General features: G+C 37.3%; 1 protein-coding gene across 7 annotated transcripts in view; it reads right to left on the bottom strand.

Moving 5' to 3' along the window:
* The window catches only part of GRID2 (glutamate ionotropic receptor delta type subunit 2), an 824,945-nt gene that overhangs the window by 310,480 nt on the left and 500,517 nt on the right, over positions 1-13,948 (bottom strand). The gene's annotated exons all lie outside the window — the stretch shown is intronic.

Below are 13,948 nucleotides of genomic sequence, written 5' to 3'. Positions count from 1 at the left end.
TCAAATTTTAAATCAGGTTTGCTTGCAGTCAGTTGCGAGCCTCTGTTAGCAGCATACGTTTCATGCTCTTGTGAGCACGACACGTAGTGCACACCCAGCTCTTGCCATGTCTTTTACCATCCTGATGCTGTACATTCCCTAAAACCAGCCTCGTGGGAGCACACTGCAGTTACCTACCTTACAAGGAAACTCAAGAGAAGCACATCACACAATGCCTTCTGGAAATCACCTGCAGCTCCATTTGCATGATAAAAACCAGTGATTTACTCATTCTCCTTGTACACAGTTCCTAGAAACGAAACCCTTTGCAGTGGGTTGAGGCACAAACAAGCTCTTGGGTTGTTTCTTGGTTTGAGAAAAGGAGATAGAAACCCCAGTTGTTTATGTTTGAGACATTGATTGGGTCTTCCTCAACAAGACTAACTCATGTCATTTAGCTACTGAAAGGAGCTAAACCTTAAAAAGTAAAGTTCTATGTGTAGAATAGTAACCCTTCTCTTTATTGTCTACTTGCACTAAACAGATGTGAAAGATGCATCCTTCACTTCGGTATTCTCTTGTGTTCTGAAAACTTAAATTTGTGGGGCTGCTTTCAGAACAAATCTGTTTTTAATTTCTACTTGGGCTATGCTATGGTTCATTACTTCTAGAAATGTCTCAAAACCATTTAATGTGTCTCAAAGTAAGCCACAAATATACCATTAATGATTTGCTTTCTGTGCATTGGGATGGCTATGAGGTGAATCAAGAAAAAATATCCTATACTTTTCTTTTTTAAAAATTTATTTTAGGGTGACTGTATTGCACCCTTTGAAGGTAGCTTCAGCTCAGTTAAATCTCACAAGTGGTTTTTTTTCTCCATTTAGTCTTTTTAAGAGAACCCTCTGGTTTCCCCTGTAAAATCTGAGCAGAAAAATCCTCCATCTTGCATCAGAATGTGAGGCAGGCTGTGAAGAAAAAACACTATTCAAAATGAAGTTAGAATGTAATAATTACATATTTGCCTAAGATATCAAGTCACCTCACTGTTGCTATATCTCTTCAATTTTATCTTCTGAAACAGTTTTGCTTTCCCTGACAGTACCAAAATAAGCCAGTTACTCTTTTAATCTAATAGCCTTCAATTTTTCTCTTGAAATAAAATGTCACCTTAAAAGCAAAGACTAGTTTGATGAAAAATTATTTTGTTCTATTTTTCATTTCTCATCAAGCATGTCTCTGCAACATCAACATGAAATTATCTTCATTCTCCAGGAGGAATCTGCATTGAATGAATTGTTTTAGAAATAATGTATCTATTGTTCTGACTGTGAAAAGGAGGATGGTACAGTACTCAATTTTGACTGCAAAAGAATAGTGTTGCAAGGTACTGAAATACTGTACTTTATAAATAATTGGGATATTGCTTCAGATAGCATAATCCTGATTGCAAGGTCAAATTAAAAAACCCCAAACAAACAAACATGCAAACCAGAAACAAAAATACACACTCCAAACACTCAACTTCAAATCTGCATTTGGCAACTGCTTAACTGACTGATTCAGAAAAAATTGCACCTTTCATTTCTCTCTCATGGCTGAAAGCTGCTTCAGTATCAGACATCAATTCCATTTTCTCCTTCCCCAGAATTAAATGGGATGAAAATATATTGCACTCTCTGACACTGAGAGAGCTCATAATCAACACAAGCCATAACAATGTTAGAACGCCTAGTAAAGCAGTATGGGGTTTCTTTGCCATTTCTGGGAGCTCAGAGCGACAATAAGTACAGCCAATTGCAATGTAATCAGCTTAAGTAATTCCAGTTTAACAAGTCTTGTTCATTTAAATTAAGATTTTTCTAGTCACTTTTTAAAGTCAGAGTTAGAATTATTTGATATAAAAGTAGAGTCAGGGAACACATCAGTATCATAAGACAAGTTTTGAGCATTTAAATGGCTTTTATATACTCCACCATTATTGCTAGCATGTTTCATCTTGGGTTTGGATACCCTTAGAATTGAAAGCTCTAATGTATGTGGAGGGAAACGAAAGCAATTTATTTGTACCTTGTTTAATATGCCTATAAAAACTGCTAATATTTTTCCATAGTGGTTGCCTTTCTAGGTTTCTTTTTTATATGCTTCAGCTGTTCTCTTTAATAACAAAGTTAGTCTCTTATTCAGGAAGCAATGCCTGAATGTGAAATATTACAGATCAGACTGTTTTTAATGTAGATAAAAGCATGGCACAGTAAAATAGAAAATAAGTTGTAGTGCCTCCAATAAAAGAAATTTATAACTGAAAACCACTCTTTGCAGATAAAGCTTCATTACAGCTGTACTTGCTTTGTTTTAACCGGAAATTAAAGCAGTATTTAAGCACTAAAAGTTTCATTACAAGTTAAAGAAGTTAGAAAAGAACAAACACCCTAATGACAAATCAAACACATCCAGCAAACACACACTCTCTTTCACCATTGGAGACATTTTAATTTTCATCCCATTAGTAAATTTTGTTTTACTTGAAAAATTTCTTGACAAATCTCCATTTCCCAAAATGCTACATTCCAGAATACATAACTTCATAACCACATTAATGGTTATTTGCACAGAAAGAAGGAATTTTGCATCTCTCCACTAAACCTGGAAGCATAGAACTTACCAGGCATATACATAAAATAAATATTATAACAAATTAAGGCACACCAAAGCAATCAAAGGACGTAGAAGTGAATGAACTGCCACAGTGCCAGAGCCACTAACCAAACAGCAAAGGACGAAAGTAATTGTTTCACACCATGATGTATAAAGAAATAATTTCTGGTTCAAGGGAAAGAACCGGACCTGATCATCAGGCACTGACTTCAATAACACTTTTTGAACTGTTTGAACTAAATAGGTTTGTAGTTTTCTATCCAATATTCCTGAGGCAGCAAAGCTTACGTGTACCTGTTAGGATGCTCTGCTGAATCAGGCCCCTTTAGCACTTAAAAGCACTTAGAGCACTGATCTATAAAATGAAAACAAGCATTTCAAGCTACAAAGAGCTAAATGTTACCTGGTATATTAAGAAAACCAAAACCAAAAGGAAAACAAGCAAAAAACCCCAACCAACCAACGCCACACAACAACAATGACCAACCAACCAATCCCCAACAAAACAAAACAACCCCAAACCCCACAAACCCAAATACAAACAATGAAAAATAGATGAAAGGTAAATCCTTCAAATTACTAGAAAGATGATTTTCTTCCAGGCAAAGATGTTAACTGCTGTTGGGAGTTATGTAAATATTTAAGCATAATCAGCATCCGGCCATGGAGTTCATAGCTGTAAACAATGCAATGATTTACAACCCTTCAAACCGAACACTTTACATTTCTTTTATACTGTATCTTATATGCAAATTTACTTGTGTTTTCTGTTAGAGAATTACATGATGAAGAGTCCAGCTCAGAGAAACAGCTGGATACTTTGGGTTTGTTGTTTTGTTGTGGGTTTTTTGTTTTTTTTTTCATAAAGAATTCGTATGTTTTTACACTTTGGTCTGTTCTCCTTCAGCAACATGACAAATATTTATCCAGTGTACAAAAGACTGACACACTGATTTCCCTTTAACCTAGTCTAATGGCCTCTGAAGTTTATACATTTAACCACTTCAGGTGGCTCCCTCCTCATCACTTCCCATGCAGGCTTATGGCTCAGCTTACCAAGTAGCATCTACCAGACAAAATGGTCACACTGACACACAGCACCATGGTCAAGGCTGATGAGTGGCAGTTTTACCTCTCTCTTGCGACAAGCAGTCATTTGGGGGAGGGGGGGGATGAGAAAATATTAAGGTAGGTACTACAGGCTTGTATTTCCCAATTTGTGAATCAGTGATTTTCAGTGTTAGTCAGTTAAGGCAAAAGATGTCACTTCTAACTTTAACATTACAAAAATGCTTAGGCTGTAATTCTTCCTCACGCCTTTAGAAACACATCCAATCTCCATGGTTTTGCTCCAATGTCTGAATTGGAAACAGAGGAAAGAAGAGAGTTCGTCTTCTCAAACTACAGAAGATGCAGCAAACCTACGTGACAGATTTGACTTCTTCTCCAAGTCAGAAATATCTTCTCTTAGACATGACTTAAGGACTTCTTTGGGTACCTGTCTGCCACCCTAGATCAACATCTTACTCAAAGGAAGGACACAACATGCCTTCAAGTAAAAATGGTATTCACATTCATATTCTGTCAGAGAAAACGTAAGCCTGCTTACTCACAGTAAAACATCTGCAAGGCATGGACAGACGGTGAAGCGCTTGAGGTAGGAATGAATACCTTGGAAATTAGTGGTTAGCTGGATATTTCGTAGAAGACAACCTAAAAACAGAATCAATTTTCCCTACATACAGCATGGGGAAACCCTTTGGAAACATTGATGCTCTTGTACATACAGTACTGAATGCTTTCCTAGTTTATGTTTGATTTATAGATAAAAATGTTCTGCAGATTTCTCCAGCTGTGTTCCCTTCGCAGATTGTGAGATGCAGCAATCTGTTGGAGAGCAGCTGTTACTTCATATGTAGTTTTATTTGAATCAATGTAAAATAGCAGCTTGCTACATGAATAAAACATGCTTTCTTTTGCCCTGTTCTGGTAGAAAGATTTATCTATTTAATTTATTTTTACATCAAAGAGCTTTATTTTTAAAGAAGATTTTTTTTTAAATGAAAATTTATTTTCAATTATGTATTTTAAGATTCTAAAATGCCCATGTAGTCTTTTTAGAATGGGTGGTATCTCTTTTTGCTCTGAACAGAGATTGCTTTGCAAACAGATTTTAAAATATGTTCAGTCAGTACTTTGTTTGAAAAGCCCACCTCCATGCCACTCACCACAATGATCAAATGCACAGTAACTTTCAGAATATATGCAGAAATGTGCCATCTCCAACAACAATGGTAACTACATAATGGTTCGGAACTTTTCAAACTTTTAGTGGCTAATTCTAAATGTCTAGGGAGATATTAATGATGATCCCCTATCCCAATGCCTCAGATGCAAATCAACATCCAATTTCGGCTTTAAATACTTACATTGGATTTATGCCTATCACATTCCAGTGGGACTGACCCTGGCCTTCCACACTCAGTGATGTCTGTTAATAGAGAGGACCTTGTGTACAAGGCCACTGACCACTGCTGTAACTTCCCTAGGTTTTCAGTCTCTCCCATCAAACTCGGCTGGGAACTAGGGACCAGTCAGGAGCCCAAGAGAAACACTCCAAACAGCAGTTCCAAATGGCTGTGGGCCTTCTCCTGTGCTTTGTCTGAATGCTTTCTAAAAAGCTCTGTTTTGTCGAGAACACCCATCTTACTGGTGCCTTAATTTCTGTCTTCTTTCTGTCTTAGATTTCTTTCTTAAGCCTGTCTTTTTACTGTTTAGGTAGAATCATTTAAATACACGATGTCACAGCTGCTTCCTCAGTCAAGGAAATGTTTTTTGTCAACAACATATAGCTTGTTTTGTGCTGGGATATTGCAGGGCTTTTTGTTGTTGTTGGTTTTGGTTTTTAACTTTTGTTTGGGGTTGTTTTTACATCCCATCCTTTTACTGCTTAAATGAGCTTGCTTAAATATAACTTAAGATCATGCTTCCACTCACAGCTGCTGTATGACAAGAGTAGCTGAATTCATGAAAAATTTTTAAATTCAAGACCAAATTTTTCATGAAACCTTTTAAAACATATAGAACACTTCCTACTTGCATTAATGATATTTCACAGTGGAGCCTGACACTTGAGGGCAAAATTAAAATGTGGGCGTTACTGTACCCACATTTACCTTTCCTCTAAATGTTGAAAAAGGGCAGCAGGGTGGAACCACCCAACATGTTTAATTTCAGACACAGATCAAGTAACACCAGACTCCAAGGAAGAAAGATCAGTGTTTGTTTGAAAATGTTTCAGCAAACCTGCAGCCAAACACAAACATCAGCATCTCATGCTTTTCCATATGAAATAAATCCCAGCTTTATCTGATTTCATCAGGCATTCTGTAATGTTTCTTTTATTTTTTTAATACCTCCATTCTACGTCTCAGACTGCAATTGCTCTGCCATTCATGAGATTACATCTGTACCAGCTAAAGCCTTACCAGCCTTTACAATAGCTCCCAGATAGTTTCCACAGATACAGGGCACCAACCATTTGTCATTTTTCTGCAACAGCTGAACTTTCAGATCAATTACAAAAGGAAGCAGTGATAAAGTAAACAAGATATGTCACCGGTTTGGATTCCAGAAACTAGATTTTGCCACTCTGACAAACACCATTACTCTTCCCCCAGGGATATAACTAGGCTATTCATAAAGTAAGACACCACCTACACTGGAAAAGGGTTAAGGACCTGACTCTACATAGAATAGAATAATTTAGGTTGAAAAAGACCTTTAAGATCATTGAGTCCAGCCATAAACAAACATTGCTATGCATATATCTTCATAAATTATACATATATATATACAGCATATTTTTAATCCTGTATCATGTATCTCTATTGTGGATGTCTGTCTCTTCTCCCAAATTACAAATGATAGGATAAGAGGAAACAGCCTCAAGTTATACCAGAGGAGGCTTAGCTTTGATATTAGGAAAAATTTCTTCACTGAGTGTGTTGTCAAGCCTTGGATCAGACTGCCTAGGGAAGTGGTTGAGTCACTGTTCCTGGAGGTATTAAAAAAATGTGTCGATGTGGCACTTGGGGACATGGTTTAGTGGAGGACTTGGCAGTGCTGGGTTAACAGTAGCACTCCATGATCCCGGAGGTCCTTTCCAACCTAAACAGTTCTATGATTCTCTGTACCACAGCACACACATTAACCTTCCAGTCACCCAATTCCCACTCTTATGTTTCCTTCACTTGCATCCAGACCATGCAATGCCTGTTCAGAACCCTGGCTGGGTGCAGAGCCTTCCATCTTCACTTGAGCCTCATTTGTCTCCAACTAGATTCTCAAATGGATTTTAAAGAGACATTAGTACACTACTCTGAAAAAAGGCACCAGATTGTTTGGATCTCATTATGGAATACAAATTGGATAAAAACATTAACTTTCTCCCCACTTCACATTAGGTAATGAGCAGATTTATCTTCTATTTCCATGTGTTTTTTCCCCTCACAGACAGCAGACAGTATACCAAGATAAGTATAAAAAAGGAGTTTTGAACTCCTTTTAACTTGTTGCCTGAAAAAGGGGCAATGAGTGCCACTGCCTACTGATCATTCTTTTGTTTCTTTAGACACTCCCTGAGGTGATTTAATGAACTTTTCCCTATATAACCTCCACTGAAGTACTGTGAGAGTGAATGAAGAGTTGAATAGTTCATCTTGTTTTCAATTAAATAACTGAGATCTTCTCAAGAATCCCATTTTATTTAAACTCTCAGTGCCTAATAACTGCTGAGTTCATCCAATCTAAATTTCAGCTGACACCTTTTTAATAGTGTTATGTTTGAAAAGTAAGTCACAAAGCCTCATGTGAACCCAAATTCATTTGGATACTGCCACTATGGATTTTACATTCCACTGAAATATCTACAAAAAGGCTTTTCCCATTAAATCACAGTGAACCTTAGGCTACTAGCAAAAAGTCGGTATATTCAGGTCCCTGCCCCTACAATGTTTCACAAAAGAAATACACTCTAAAACAAACATACCAGGAACAATGCTGAAATTGATAGAATAGCCAATTAAAATTGCTAAGAGTGATGGGAACAAAACATTTGGTTAACCTTAGTCAAACAGTGAAGGATAGGCATGAATTAAGGCAATTGGAAGTGGTCAATAAGTCAAGTAACAGGAGGTTAAATATGAGCTCACATACTGAGTAAAAACACTGGAAGGCAGACAAGAAAACTAATAAAAGTAAGCCAAGGTTTATGTTACTCAGGACAAAGATAAGTCAAATGTTTTTACCAAACTCCTCTCTCATTCTCACTGTTGATTCCTGTTGCCATATTTCTCTACCTGCAGCATTCATCCAGCACGAGCTGTAGAAAGAGGTCCATAGCTCACTGAAGCAGACTCAATGACCAAAGCTCCTGTTTTCACTTTTCACCATTATCCAAGTAATTTCTTATTGTTATTAAAGACATAGCTGCTAAAAATAACTGAAAATCAGTTTAAAAAAACACGCTTTTCCCAAGAGCCACGTTAAAAGACTTACCACACTTACTCCTACTCCATTTTTTCAAAGAAAATGCATTGATTTTAATTCCTGGCTCCAAATACATCTTCTGTGTTGGATGTTGTGAAGATTTATGAGACATGAATAACAAAATTTGAAACCAGGTAGAAGTCAAAGTAACAAAGATCTTGCAGAACCAGTTCACTGCACAGACTGACTGATACTTGAGCTGCAAGCCACCAGAAAGGCTCAAGAGGTTTTTGTGCCCTCCAGTTTAGATTAGACAATTGACACCAATTTTCAAATAAGTTTAAATCCAACCATCGATTTCTCATCTGTTCTCACTTTTTTCCTATCTTCTATTATTATCTAGCAGCCAGTTATGTTTTGAAGTGAGCTTCTTGCTAAACAGCAATGTGACTTTTTAAACTTTGAAGGGCAGACTTGCCCATTTAATAAAACATTTCATACATTTCATCAAAAATATATTTAAATTACCTTTAAAAATCCCCAAAACAAAAACACACACAAATAAAAACAGAACAAGCCAAACAATCTCCAACCCTCAACACCAACCATGTTCCAAAATGCTCTGAAACAACCCAGCTTGCCAGTGGTTTAGTACAGCATTGGAGTCATGGGATTTTCCCTTAACCTTGTCAGACATCAAAATGGGCCCCCTCTTGAAATCTCTGTATTTTTTATACCTGAACAGCTTCTATGCCACAGACATCCCATTCATCATATTCCCCAGACCTTGCAAGTGACCAAGTGCATGATGCACAGTTTGGAAAGGATGGCACAAGGATAAGAGAAGTACAAGGAATATGTGGTGCTAAAGCAAGTATTTGCTGCTTCCTGCATTCAGAAATAATCTAAAGTTCTTCCATTTTATACACTTCACTGAAATTAAAAAAAAAAAAAAGCTATTCTGACAGCTTGGTTTGGTAAAACATCTGGCTATTGTGTCTGTGAGACTGGAGGCAGAGAGGCTGATTTTGACAGGAGGAAAGTACAAGTCCTACAGAATTGTACGTCCTATTTATTGTCATCCTTACTATAATTATTAAAAAAAAAATGAAATACATCAATAGGTATTGAAAGACATCAATAGAATCCCACAAATAATTTTAACAAGAGAAAAAACTGGCCCTATCTTCTATATGACAGTGAGCACAGAAAACCAGGCCACTTGATTTGACGTCGCACTGATGGAAGAGCTGCTGCTGCTTCTCCCTCCCTTCCCTACAGGTTTTTGGATAACATTTGTAGCTCAGCAAAGCACCCAGTCACCACATCCTTGGGGGGGGGGGGGGGGGGCGGGGGTGGTATGTGTAAAACAGAGCCCTTCAGTTCTGAACTCAACACTTAAACCCACATCATAAGTCCGGGTTTGCTCCAAAGCTCTCGAAGGACATTTTCTCCTGGTGAAGCCTTTGCCATTTTTCTGCTGCAGCTGAAGTGTAAAGATCAATGTCAAAGGGAATATCTCAGCAAGCAAAGAGGAGATGGTACTGGTTTCATTTCTAGTGGCAAGATTCTGCCACTCTGCATCAGAAATAATTGTGTCCTTCACCGTTGAAGACCACAAGGCCATACACAAGCTCAGGCACAGCTTGTGGCAGAACTCTGCTTCTAGGGAAGGTCAGTGAGAGATATGTTATTGGACATACAGATATGGAAGCTCAGAAAGTCCCCATTTTCATTATTTCAAAGGATTTCTTACAACTATACTGACAAATACAGATTTTTTTGTTTCTTTTATTTAATTAAAAACACTACACAGTAGGAATGCTGCAACACTATACACAGCACAGAGTAAAAATGAGCAGAACCTGCAAACTACCCTATAAATCCATGTTCTCCCGCAAAGTTAATTTAGTAAGGTTCTCACAAATGTTCTTGTTTGATAATTAAATGGAGTGTAAAAATAATAATAAAACCTGGCATAATTGCATTGCTAAAATAATCCTGCACCTGCACAATGAACTGCTTGGTAATCAGCCAGATGTTACATTTTATCTAAATGCCCGTATTGCAACACTGACAATATCCTCATGTACCGCCTTCCTTTTCTTTCTCCAGGAGTAAAGAAACCCTCAGTGTCCCTCCCGTGGTTGATCCCAATAGTTTAACATCAGCTTCACAGTTGTGACTGACTATACTGAGTGTGGATCTCAGCCAACTTGAAATTATGTCCCAAAAAGTGCAGTACATAGTGACAGGAAAGCGAGACAAGCACATGCTTTTCACCATGGAATATAAGGTTACATACGCACCACTACATTTTACAATTTATTACAGTGTGGATGACTTTCTATAGTCCTGCTATAGTTCTGCTGTAGCACAACCTCCTTCCCCACAAAGGATGTAAAGGCAAGCAGAAGGTATCAAGCAGTGGGCCTTCACATTGCAAATAGTTAATTAATTAATATGTTTACTGCATAAGTTAACAAACTGGAACTGGAAAAAAAAGATAGCATTTGGAACTGACTAGAATCCATGCATTTCCTCTGTTAGCAAATGTGAGATTTTATTGCACATCGTTCCATATAACACGTTTTTCCCTTTTTTACTTAATACCACAGTGTCATTGTGCTTTTGTCACACTATTCGTTTGAATAAACATTTTTTTTATGGTTTGTAAATGTAGGTAACAAAATCAAGACTGAAAAAAAGGCATCTGTCTTCTCAAATGGTCTTTTCATTTTCACATCCAATACAATAATATTCACTCATAATTTTCTTGGAAGACACTTACCTGTGAATCAGATAGCTCCCTGTAATTAAAGTATTACAGATGGTCAGAATAATGTGTTCATACTCCAATGAAACCTTCAAAATTTGACTTATTATGTTTAGATCACCCCAACCTTTTGGATAAGATCAAGCTGAGCAACAGGTCTCTGAGAAGCAGCAGGAAACCAGATTTCATGATCTAATAGGATTTTTTCTCCAGATATTCTAAAGGTTTTGATTCAATAAATCGTTCACCAATGTCAAGTATCTAAACCAAACTATTATGAACAATTGAGAAGAGTCAGCCTTCCTTACAATAAAAGCTGCAATCAAAGTTATATAAATAAGACTTGCAGACTGAAGGGTCAAATCCTCACTTAGCGAAGAAAAGAGTCTCAAAATACTGTCAGACTATAGCTGGGAATTTCCTGGTCCTCAAACTAATAGAAAAATTATATACACTCCCAAAGTTGTATTTGTGCTTGTTAACCAAACGGAGCTATTTTAACCATGTGAGGCATTATATATTTTATATAATTTTATATATATATTTTTATATCTATTAATATATTTTTTCTCAACAATCAAGTGAAGCTGCTCTTTGCCTATTGCTGACTTTAGAATATTTTTATCAAATAGAGCTAATGTTTTATTTGCCCAAGGTGGGATTTCATACATAAACACAGCAAACCTTTATCAGCTAAAGCAAGCAAAACATTTCCTCTTTCGCCTCTGAGTTATTCTTATAATTACACTGATTTTTAGACTAGCACAGCTTATAAAAGGCTAAGTACACAATTACTGATAAACAGTCTATTTTTCACTCTGTTGTCCCCTTCTGATCTTTTTTGCCTCCCTATTACTTATAACAACATTCATTAATGCCCACCCCCCCACAAGCTGATTAGAGACCACAAGGGAGTCGCTACACGAGACTCAGTGCAACAGTTCAGCAGCTGAAAGAGACAAGTCCAGCTGAGATACTGCAGAAACTTTACAAAATACTTTTAGAAACCAACACTGAACAATAAAAAACAAAGAGCAAGAAAATCCCTGTTTGTGTTCCTTCTGTTGCAGAGACAAGCGCTGCCACTGCACAGCCATTGCCATCATTGAAATACAAGCCTACAATATTGGTACAATACAATTGCACATTGTGTAATCACTCATTAGTTTAGTCATTTAAACATTTCAATATATAGTACCAGTACTTTGGTAACTGCACTCTTGCTGCCAACCTCCTCAGTTTCCTGACCTGGAAGACAGGAATAGCCACAGAAGGGCTCTCCCCTGACAAACCCACTCTGCTTTTACTCAGGTCTATGGATCTGCAGCTGTTGCACTTAAGACGACTTCAGAAAATAAAGGAAATGACAAATTTCCAACTCTATATATTACAAAGCCAATAACTGCCTAGAGTGCCACCTTGCTTCGTGCTCCAACACTGTATTTTGCACACTAAGACAGTACTTTTCTTCTTTCCAGAACACACAATGTCTTCATGCAGCCCAAGTGAATTGGTCAAATCTGGTCATGGTGAGATACGTGCCATAATTTATTAATTTTCTCAACATTTATTGAAAACTTTTTTCTCATTTCAGAAACAAAAATCTAAGCAGTTTTTATACAATGCGCCTCCTGTCATTTGTCATCTAAACCAACAACCCTTTCAAAGCTCTTTCATTATGCCTTTCTTTCCCCAAAAGGATAAAGTTCTCTCTTCAGTAATTGCAGAAAGCATAATGGATTAACACTTTTAATCTATTTTAAAATATTATTTGCAATGAACTCCATGTGGTGCTTTTGATTACTCTAACAGATTACAACTATTTCTTTACTTTGAACTGCAGACTCCAAAACCAGTACAGTTTTTGTCAAATATGTAAAAGGAGATTAATTTTTCCACACTCCTTTTCACGAGGCTAAATACCCCCAGCTCCCTCAGCTGCTCCTCACGGGACTTGTGCTCCAGACCCTTCTCCAGCTCCATCACCCTTCTCTGGACTCACTCCAGCACCTCAATGCTTCTCCTCCAGTGAGGGGCCCAGAATTGAATACAGCACTTGAGGTGCAGCCTCACCAGTGCCCAGTACAGGGGCACGATAACATGCCTGATCCTGCTGGCCACGCTGTTACTGACACAAGCCCGGCCGCCTTGGCCACGCTGCTGGCTCATCCCAGTATGTATCCATTCTCCCAGAGAGCTGATGAAAATAAAAATCCTTCTCAGTGTACTGATGACCTCACCGGTGAAAATTTTCTAGGCATTCCTATAATTTACTTCCCAGTTTTTAGCAACTTAATAATCTATAGAAGAATTTTTCATCTAATACCTGTATCTCTGAATAGCATTGAAGAAAGTTCATCTTGAAGCTTTGTGGTTTTGTGTGTTGGGGGTTTTTTTATAATTATTTGAAACTTGAGTACTTATTTTGAACCAAAAAAATTGTCTATCTCCTCAATAATATTTTTTAAGTGCCTGAGTAATATTTGTGATTTAAGTCTTCCTTCAACAGATCTCTGTGGCAGCTAAACAGAGGTAGCAGTGTCCATGTGCAAGAAATTTCATACATGACTCCTTCTTATAAAATGGTTTAAAAAATATCACCATCTGAAGCATACAGAATATCCATGAATAAATATGTTACTCATCCTTTCCTTGTGCACATGTAGTGTAACAGGCTTTCAACCTGCAGGATTACATGCTGTCTTTTCACAAAAGATGCAAGTCTCAATGGGCAGAACAAGCAATGCTAATACATATAGTGATTTTAAAATTTGGTATTTTATCCTTATTGCTTAATGTTTGATTACAGGCCTTGTCTAGCCAACATTTCCCAAGTTAGTACTTTTATACTTGAATTAAAAAGCAACTGTCCCATAAAAGCTAAGGAATATTCCCTTGTTCTTACTTATTGCTTTCCTAGCTTACAGGTAATGGGATTGTTCTTACTCCATTTAAATGCAAGTAAAACATGTTAGCTCGCATCACCGTAAATAGTCATTATTAAAAAGTGTTGGCTATGTGGGCAGAAAGTCTCCACATGCAATC

This window comes from Aphelocoma coerulescens, chromosome 4 (assembly GCF_041296385.1).
Source record: "Aphelocoma coerulescens isolate FSJ_1873_10779 chromosome 4, UR_Acoe_1.0, whole genome shotgun sequence".
Lineage (NCBI taxonomy): Eukaryota > Metazoa > Chordata > Aves > Passeriformes > Corvidae > Aphelocoma > Aphelocoma coerulescens.
Note: the sequence above shows the minus strand (reverse complement) of the source record. Positions and strands in the feature narration are given on the sequence as shown.